Source organism: Triticum urartu, chromosome 3A, assembly GCF_056163025.1.
Source record: "Triticum urartu cultivar PI428250 chromosome 3A, HENAU_Tu73, whole genome shotgun sequence".
NCBI lineage: Eukaryota > Viridiplantae > Streptophyta > Magnoliopsida > Poales > Poaceae > Triticum > Triticum urartu.
In genome coordinates, this window is record NC_141875.1 from 621,285,435 (window position 1) to 621,295,897 (window position 10,463).

The following is a 10,463-nucleotide window of genomic DNA, read 5'->3' on the forward strand; positions in this document are numbered from 1 at the left end:
CAACCCGTCCAAGATTCGACCCCCTGCTCGCATTCCCCTGGTTTTTTGACCGCATTGACTGGTGACTCAATACCACCACGTTAGCAGCTGACCCCTAATTACAAATGGGACCCACTCCAAAAAAACTCTCTACTCTCATCGGTCGGCAACAGCAAACAAGCAGCCCCCTCCACTGACCACTCCCCATCAGCGGCGGAGCCAGCGTAGAGCTATTGGGTTCAAGTGAACCCAATGAATTTTGCCTAATACTTATGTATATGTACATATTTATTTGATGTGAACCCAATAAAATATCTTAGCTGACCCCAACAAACAAAATACACCTCACATGAAACAAAAGGCCCAAAAAGAAAGAGCCCAGAAATCATTCACATGCCTAAACCGTGAGTCCGCGAGTCACGCAAGCATGCAGCCGCATGGGGCACGCCTCATCTATCGTCTGCTCACTCCCTAAAAAAATCTATCATGTGCTTCTTTTTCATCGTTTCTTTGTTCGTTTCTCCAATTCCCATCTGGCATGTGCGTGTTGCACGGCCACTCTGGCCGCCGCCACACGCCCGTAGCAAGCAGGCGGATGCAGATCAACTCTGCAACGATTGAATCCCAAAACTTGAGGTAATTAGATTAAATTGCCCCATCTTCTCTCTCGTGTATATGTTCTATCTAGACTAATAGCCCAATACAATAGCTATTGTTTTGCCCTCGTCTTTTTTTAGAAAAATACTCCATGAACTTTGATTGATATAGTCTAAGGAGCCGTATTTTTTGAAGGGAACTCGGTCACTAGATTAGACGTAGGCAAAGTGCATCAAATGTCACTGCAGCTAGTCTCCCAAAGCTTACTATTCATGAAAAATTAAATTAGATCAGTTGCCTTATGATCCGGATGATCGGAAGAAAATTTCAGAGTACACAAGAAATCCACAGAAGCAAGATGAGATTAGACGCAAATATTTAACGAAGGACCTTATAGGCAACTGTCTGATTTTAATTACCCACAGAGGAAAATTGGAGATACTCAACAGAGATTTAATCCGGATTGTTGATGAATATGGTCCTTGGCTTGAGTATAGTGATAAAGTGCATAAGGCATTGTGTTTATGCTGCTACATTTTCAAATATTACAATAAGGGACAAGCTGGACTAGTGCATTTGCAATTAACGACTAGAACGGTTGGAACAGGAAAAGCCGACTATATGCTCATAATGGTAAGGCTAATGTTATTAGCTTTTATAATGCAATAGTAAAAAACAGATGTGATGCTTTGATGAATCAAGTTCAGTCAATTCAGGTTGTCTTGATAAACAAACTGATCTTACAAAGAGCAAAATCGAATCCGGCTTAATGCTTTCATTGATTCCGTAAGATACTTGTTGCATTAAGGCTTAAATTTCTGAGGCGATGACGCCTCAGAAGAGTCAAAAAATAAGGAAATTTTTTAAGAGTTGGTACATACTTTGGTAAACTAAAATAAAGCTATGCGGAATGTAGTTATGGAGTGAACCCAATGGCCAAAATTTCTGGCTCCGCCCCTGCTCCCCATTGGCCACCACCCATCACCCCTCCCCCGACCATTCCCTGCCGGCCGTAGACTAGCTCCCCTCCCCCAACCACTCCTCGCCGACCATTATCAAGCCGCGGTGGACGACAACGTGTGGGACTTGCCGTGACAATGCGGTTAGAGCTCATAGCTATGGTGGCCATGACCCCATAATTTCACCTCATTCTTTCTTATTGGTGGCGGCCTTGAGCGCCATAGCCTTGACGGCTGAGCATTGTTGCTTGGATGCCACAGATAAACACTTTCTTTAAAAAAAGCGACAACCCGCCTTTATAAATGAAGTCAAACATGGCAAAGCAAGCCATACAACCAAAGTATCTAACAATTCAAGGTTCCCGACAATACCACATTACACAACTACCAACAACAAAATGGCTCGCATGCCGCGGATAAAAGCGCGAGGCTAACAAAGGCAACAACTAGATCAATGTTGATGACAACGAGGTAGTAGACTCTTGGATCTCGTTCTTATTGCATCCATGACACACGGAGGCTAGGTTGCCAAATTCATCAAGAGTGACCCGTAAATCGAAGGACACAGACTGGGTACCAGGATGCTAGAGACGCTCTCCTCGGTGCACATGTAGGCGTTTAACCAAAAAGTCGCCAAGGGACGCAGACGTGGCCCTCTGCATGCCACGGTCAAATTTAGTGCCCGTGTACGTTGACATCGATATCGTCAGAGCATTGGTCCAAGAAGACAAGGCAACTCAATCGATCTCCCATTAGCCGGTACACTATTAAAGATGTCAAAGAAACAAAAAACAAGATTGGACTTGTAGTTTAACCTATTGTTGTTTGTCTAGTATATGAAAAAAAAGCCGTTGAATATGTTTGTTGTTCCAAGGAGGTGGTGCTTTGGGTTACCGTGGGCGCCAAACATTTGGGTACAATTATGCAGCGAGAGTAACATTTTTTTTTGTAACCAAGGGTGTGTGGTAACACAGACAACTAAACTCTATTCTCTTTTTATAATTAATAGATGAGGCAAATCTTTTAACTCGGACTGAAAGAAAAAGGTATAATGTAAAAATATGACAATTCTGCATTGCGATTGTTGTCGGTTACAATCAGGACGTGTCGTGAGGGTGGCCAATCGATCGCCCGCCCAATTGTCGCAGTGGGTTCGTGGGCATACCCACCCACCCCTAGAGCAGCTAAAAACTCAGTCTCAAATTGAAACCTTGAAACTGGCGTCCGATCCAAAATGTATGGTCCAGATCAATCATGTTCGGCCCGCCAAATTGCTTTGTGATATTTTGCCAAAAAAAATCTTTGTATTCCTTTTTCCCATAACATGTACCAGCTCCAAGCTCCCAGTCTGTCCCGAGCTAACACAACTGTGGCCAGTCAGGTCAGCTCCATGAGCTAGGTTAGTGCGGCAGAAAGACCTGTTAGGCTTCACACATGTGTTCCATGCTGTTCACTGAATATTTGCTTCATACACCGGTTCAATTACGGTTTCACACTTCATTGAAATTTGTTCACGAATACTATATCAGGCAAATGTATGAGTAGAAGCACATCAATGCTTGTTGAATAATGTTGCAAGAATCTCATCAGTTTTAGGCCATGTTTTGATCCTCTCCGCTCCACAACTGCAGCTCCCGAAGCGGAGGGAGCGGCAGTACAATTGCAGAGAGTGGCTCAAACCGAGCTCTTTGCGCGGGGCGGAGTTTCGAGACTGGAGAGATTCCAAACAGGCACTTAGAACAACTTCAATGGGGCGACCCAAACGGACAGCGATTTCGTCCGCTTTTTAACTGTTTGGGTAGGCCGCCCGCCTGGCGTCCGCCCTATTTTAGATACGGGTCGGCAGCGCGTCCAACGCGCTGACCCATATGTGTCGGCGTGACCGGCTGGCCGCCCTATTTTGCATTGATGAATTTGCATACATATAGTCAAATAACATAGTTTGAACCGAATAAAATAGCATAGTTTTACAAGCCGAATAAAAATAAAAATGTCTCACATAGTTCTCACATAGTTTTGCAAACAAATAAAAGAAGATATTGGTTGCCAACATGAGCCCACATATACTCAACCAAATTATTTTGCAGTTGCACGTGAGTTTTCCAATCACGCATGTCATGATGAAATTGGGTGAAATGTTCAAACGTTGTTGCTCCTCCATGCTCAGGCACAACATTCTCACCTTGAAACTGAAATCCTTGATCGTACAGACGTTCCGGGCGCTCGTCTTCTACGGTCATATCACTACAAAAAAAATACACTTCCGTGATGATACGTGTTTGTCACAGTAGGTCGCGTTTTCTGTCATGCATGTACATCCATGACGATTTTATGACAGAATCAAGATAGTTATACCTATGCTGTCATAAAAGTGTTTCATGACATTACCAAAATTATCATCATGGAAGTGTCCACTTTCATGACGATAAATCGTGCGTCACAGAAGTGCTTTCGTCAAGGGTGACCGACACGTGGCATCCACCGTAACGGAACACCGTTGAGCTATCGGGTTGGGTTTTGGTTCCGATAACCCGTTAACAGCCCCGACCAATGGGGATTTTCCACGTGTAAAATCATCATTGGCGGGAGGAGACACGTGTCAGGTCCGCGTTGGCACAGGTGTCACTCATCCAATGGGCGAGACGCGCCTATGATATGTTGACACGTGGACCGGCCCATCAAGTTTAAATGGGCCGGCCCAACTGAATGCCCACAAGATTTTGCGGACCATAATGGGCCGGCCCAGCTAAAGGCCCACGAGATTTTGCGGACCATAATGGGCTGGCCCAGCTAAAGGCCCACAAAATTTTGCGGGGCATAATGGGCTGGCCCAGGTAAAGGCCCACAAGATTTTTGTGTGACAAAATGGGCCGGCCCAGGTAAAGGCCCACAAGATTCTTGCAGATCATAATGGGCCGGCCTAGCTAAAGGCCCATGAGATTTCGCTGATATTAATGGGCCGGCCCAGCTGTAGGCTCACAAGATTTTGAGGACCCTAGTAGGCCGGCCCATTAACTGGCTGCCATGTTTTGGGTTGAATGTCGGTCCATATTTGATCCGGTCCATTAATGGCCTGCCACGCTCCGGGCCTAATAGTGGCCATATGAGATCCGGCCCGTTAAAAGCCTACCACGTTCTGGGCCAATACGGTCCAGATCAGGTCCGGCCCTTTAAGAGGCTTTGGGCTCAATTATGGTCCATATCAGATCCGGCCCGTCAACTGGACACTATGCTTTTGGGCCCACTTGCTAAAGGCCCACTTAGTAATTCGGTCCTGATATTAGTTTTGGCCTGTTAAGGGTCCGTTTAACATTTCGGCCCTATATTAATTTCGGCCTGTTAAAAGCCCATCATATAGTTGGGCCTAACTACGGCCCGGTTTGCATCCGGCCTGCTCGTAGCCGATATCTGATTGGGCCAAACAAGGACCGAGACAATTTTGGCCTGTTAAAAGCCCGTGATTTGATTCGCACAATCATGGGTCGGGGTTCATTTCGGGCTGCTGCCGGCCCGTGAGATGTTCGGCACGTTTCAGGCCCAACCTACATCGTGATTGCATGACGGCCCGATTATATACCGTAATTTTACGGTTTGGTCGGTTTACTGCGAAGACAGGATATATATATAGTAAAATAACTATAGCATCATGAATAAGAAAAAAAACCTAGACTATACAATAAAGAAATTACGGCATATTACATCCACTGGGCATCAAAGTTCGCCACTATGATAATAAAGCACAAGCAGACAACAGATTACATACACTGGGCATCAAAGATCGCCACCAATGCAAATAAACACGCCGACAAATAATATACAAAACCGACAGCACTTCAATAGAGTTCAAGAAAGGTTAGCCCTGCTGGGGAGCTGCAGCGCAAGCAGCTGAGCAAGATGATGAGACTGCGCTTGTTCAATACTTATATCTTCCTCACTATGAAAGATAAACAAGCAGACATATGACAGGTTTTGCACATAAAAGTATCAGTGCCGACAATTCATCACATTTCTTACTGACGAATAAAGTGACACAGTTTAAAATTGCATTAACACAATATGGTATTGTTCAGGTCAAGACATGGCAGGAAATGAAATTGTGAGGGAGTTGGGAGCTTCACGACACCACTGGATTACAGATCAAGAACTCATAAGTATCAATGGTTAGTGTGTTGTCAATTTATACCATTTCAGATTGGCAAATAAAGAGACGGTTAAAATAATAGTAGAATGATATGACATTGTTCATAGTTAAGACATTGCAGAATATGATATTATGCTGTAGTGGGTAGGTTCACCACACCACTGGATTACGGATAAAGAATAGAAGCATACATGCAGTGCAAAAGAAGATCACTTGCTCTGTATAGTTTAATTTACATGGTATGAAGAAGGAACTTGGTTGTACAACTGAAAACTTAAATTAAGAAAGGACAAACTTTTGTTTATGAACTACATAATAAACTTTAAACAAGCAATTTGATGCAAACACCAAAAATAAACAGCTGTTGCAGTCATGCCTAACCAAATATATACAACAAAGTTTGAAGGCTTGAGATGGACAAACTTATATTATTGGTGAAGACAGGCTCTATAAAGGCCTTGTCCATGCTGATGGGGGGGGGGCAATTCAAGAAGTTTACCACATAATCTTCTTCAAAAGCATTGCCTTTATTCTACATTTTGTTAAGAGTAAATATAGATGTGATAATATACGAAAAAATGAAGAATATTTATGATAAGATGAAGAGTGATGTTATATAACCAAGTAGCTATAAATGTAAGTGCAGCGATACAGGCAAAAGGTACAGCCAAGAGCAATGCACAGCTAAACTTCTTCAGTACCAACCTTATGGTAAGAGTAAATATAGATCTGATGTGTAGAAAATGGAGGGTAAAGGAAAATAAGCTGCAGAGTGATGGTACATGAACAACTACCTGTCATTATAAGTACACTGATAAAGGACAACATGTACTTACAAGAACAATGATGAGCTAAAAAACATTGGCATTGGATATATTCTACACTAATATAACCATTCATACAGCTCAGATAATTTGGAGCGAACAATTGATAAGCAAGTTATCATACATACTGCTGTCACATAATGAACCATGTATGTATGCAAGTACAGTGATACAGGACAATATGTACTAACAAGAGCAAAGCAGCGGGCAGCATATTTGCGATATCCTATCGTTCTTGTCAAACCGGAATTCTTCTTCGAGCAGATTTCCTGCAAAAAAGATCTGTAAGGCACATGCGGAAAAGTAGAAGTTCAAATTGTCATGTGATTTCATAGACAGTACCTCATCCTGAGAACGAGACTAGTGCATAACAAGGTTTTTCCATTCAATGTCTTCTAAATTTAGCACAGGAGACTTCACCGGAAATTCATTTATAGACTTGCCATCAAAGTGTGATTTCCTCAGGTAACATCGATATTGCTGCAATGCTTTCTTGAAAAGCACAAGCAAGTTTTGCTCGTCATGACTATCCAGATTGACCCTCGCCTAGTTACAACAATGTAATATAAATCATTGATGTGTTCAATTAGTGGAAAACAGAAAAATAATAACCATGAATAATAGCACTTACACGTAAGTTGGATAGGAAGATGTGAAAATGGTGTTTGTCTTCACAATAATCTTCCCATGATGGGAATATATGCACGTAGTCCCTAACAACATTGAAAGTATTGTCTTTTAAACTGGGAATAAATGGAATGGAGTTCCAATCTGCAGGAATTGGCCGTCTCTGCAGTTGGGATAGGTCTTCGGCCGGTGGACTTGCTATACTTTTTGTTGGAGTGGGATTTTTCTGTAGTACAACTGGTGCTATGGCAAATGAAATCGGTATCTGGAGTGCAGGTCCTGTGTGGTGGGGCTAGTGGTGTGGCCAGTGAAGTATAGGTACAGTCTGCTGGAGTCGGTCCTACGTTTTGTGTTACTGGTTGTACATCCAATATAAGTGGGGTGATGTCTGATTTCTCTGGCACCACCACGTTTTTCAAGGATTTTGCTGGTGCTCCTTCAGGTTCGGCAATCACCCTCTTCCTTTTTGATGTCTGATGCACAAGAACAACATTTGAGTGGAAAAACATGATATGATGACAGATGGAATATGTATTGATAATGGATGGGCATGGCATCTCGACATATATGATGAGTAAACTAAGCAGATGGCGGTGCAACAAAGTAGAAGAAATGCAAGACAACATATGCAAGATACCCGCAATCAATAAAACATTGCCAAATTAGAACAGGCACCTTGATGGGTGAACAGACAGACCATCTGCCTTTGACTCCTCGAGGTTAGAATAGTCATTAGGATCATATTCTGAATAAGAATCAACATGTGAGGAGCGTATGAGTTTCATTGCATCCAGAATGGCACTCAATGCCTTGGTGCCAATTTTATAAGTCATTGCAGTGTTTAGCTTCAAGAGTGGACTGCTGCTAGTGCGACACAAAGCAGCTACACAGATCATAGTGTAGATATAACGGGAAAACCTTAAGCATCAGGGTAAAAACAACAAAGTGGAACTTGCTGGAATATATGTGCTAGTATTGCCGATACGGCTAGAAAGGCTTCGGATACCAGCTCTCTTCAAGTGAAGGTGCGGTACTGTTAATATCAGTGTAACTCTCAAAGGCGACACAGCTCCCCGCATTTCCTTGCTATTCTTATAGGATTCAAGTGGGAAGGCCACTACAAAGAAGCTCAAAGTGTCCATCACAACCGACCGTATAGACCTCTACACTGCAAATGTCCCTGCTCATCTTCAGTACAAGGAACATACTGTACTACTATCATACTCCCTCCGTTCCAAAATATAAGTCTTGGTAGAGATTTCCACTATGGATCACATACAGATGTATCCAGATACATTTTAGAGTGTAGATTCACTCATTTTGCTCCATATGTAGTCCATGGTAGAATCTATACAAAGACTTGTATTTAGGAACGGAGAGAGTACATATTAAAGAAGAACGGAAGAGGAACATGGTAAAGAAGAGCAAGCAGATTTTGGATAATAAAATGTTGGTTGCGCAGTGCCCACACATGATGAACCAGAGCGCATTAAGAATGCAACTCCCAGCTGTCTCTCGACCATTTCAGACGGTTGGATGAAGATCCTACGTCTCCTAACCATTCTTCTTCCTCGTCTCTGATTCTTCCCGTACAGAACACCGCATGGGCCGCTGGCCGGACCACCGGCCCCCACCGCCTGTGTTCCTCCGCCACCCCACCCCCACCCCCGCCCCAACCCCTACACGCGTCGAGTTTTCTTCGTTCGGCGAGGCCCCACAACCACCCGAGCCCCTTCGATCGCACCGGCGAACTCCGGCGAGCTCTGAAAAATCGACTTGCCCAATTTTGAAATTTAGTCTACTGTGATTTAACTAGTGTGGAATATAAAAGGGGGAAACCATAAGCATTAGGAGTATAGTGTTGAGCGTGCCATGGCGGATCTGAAGGTGCAAACCGGACGAAGGAAACTTCGCAACCAAGACAAGAAATTAGAGTAAAGCAGTGGCGATCTATTTTCTTGCTGCGGTAAATAAGTTGAGCAGATACGAAAGAGTACCACCTCTGGTGCGGCGCCGTGTACGCATCTGCTGAGAATTTGACGGTGCTGCGGTAGCGATGGCTGTCGGCGGCGTGGAAGCAGATCTAGGAGGGTAGACGGTGGCGGCAGGGCGCAGTGGACGAGACGGTCGTAGGAGTGGCGCCGACAAGGTGGACGACGGCGGGGATGAAGCGAGAGGACGGGATGCAAGGATCTCGGTCCGAAGCCATGGATGAGAGAGGTCAATCTCATGTAATGGACGGCAGCGTCGGGGTATCAGCTCCGGCATGATGGAGGAGGACGGCGGTGGATGGGGTGGCGGACGGCGGCGGACAAAGGAGGGTGGGGCGGAGAGAGTGTTTTGGCGCCCACGGAGTACGAATGGGGAAAAGGGAGGTAGAGAGGAAGGGGGAAACCATGTATTCAGGGCGCGCTTGTCTCAAATGCGAGGAAATTTACAAACTTAGCCCCCATTTTAAATTTCTACTACATCACAGCAACATTAGTCGGTTGGGGATAGGACGGTAATCTCGCATACACCGAATATTTGCCGACGAGAGTTTGTTTTTGGCGCCCACCGTGTATGAATATGAATCGGGGAGGGAGTCGATTTCGGCCGAGGACACACTGTGTTTTGGCGCCCACCGTGTATGAATCCGGGTGAGAGGCGGTTACGTCACGTTTGGGTGAAATTACAAACCTACCCCTATCGAAACCTATAGAAATCTAGCAGACAGGCTTTGCGTGGTAGGGATAGGCAGTAGTGATTAGCATCTCGCAGATTTTGGTTTCGGGCGGTTATTGCGACTTTTCCCGCTTCGTTCAAATTTTGCAGAGTGCACGTTTACCGTGCCAACTCAATTTGAATCCCGTTTATATTCTATTTTTTTCCGGCGGGATCCATTTTCAATTTAAATTACATTCTATATACATCATTTTTTATATATACTTTCAAAAGCACAACAAAGAATTCTGCTCCATTATATGTATAATATGATTTACAAATACAACAATCTCGAAATCTTAAGGTTGAATTCGAAAACATTTAACCAAATTATGTTCTACTAAAATGTATGGATCAGTAATATCTACATATTAAATAACATAGATGTGCGTGAATTCATATGAGTATGCATGTTTGATAGATCAATTTTGGTTTGAGTATGGATTACATGTATCATCATATCGAATTCAAATATTTGAATCCCTTTTTTGTTCACTCCTTTCACGCCCATCTCTCTCGCATGCATGCTCCTTCAGGTGGCTATCACTCTCTTTTCTCCAGCTCACCCGCACGCTCACTTCATGTTTCTCCTATCCTCGCAAACATGGTCTCTCGACGTCTCCCTTGAGAAGT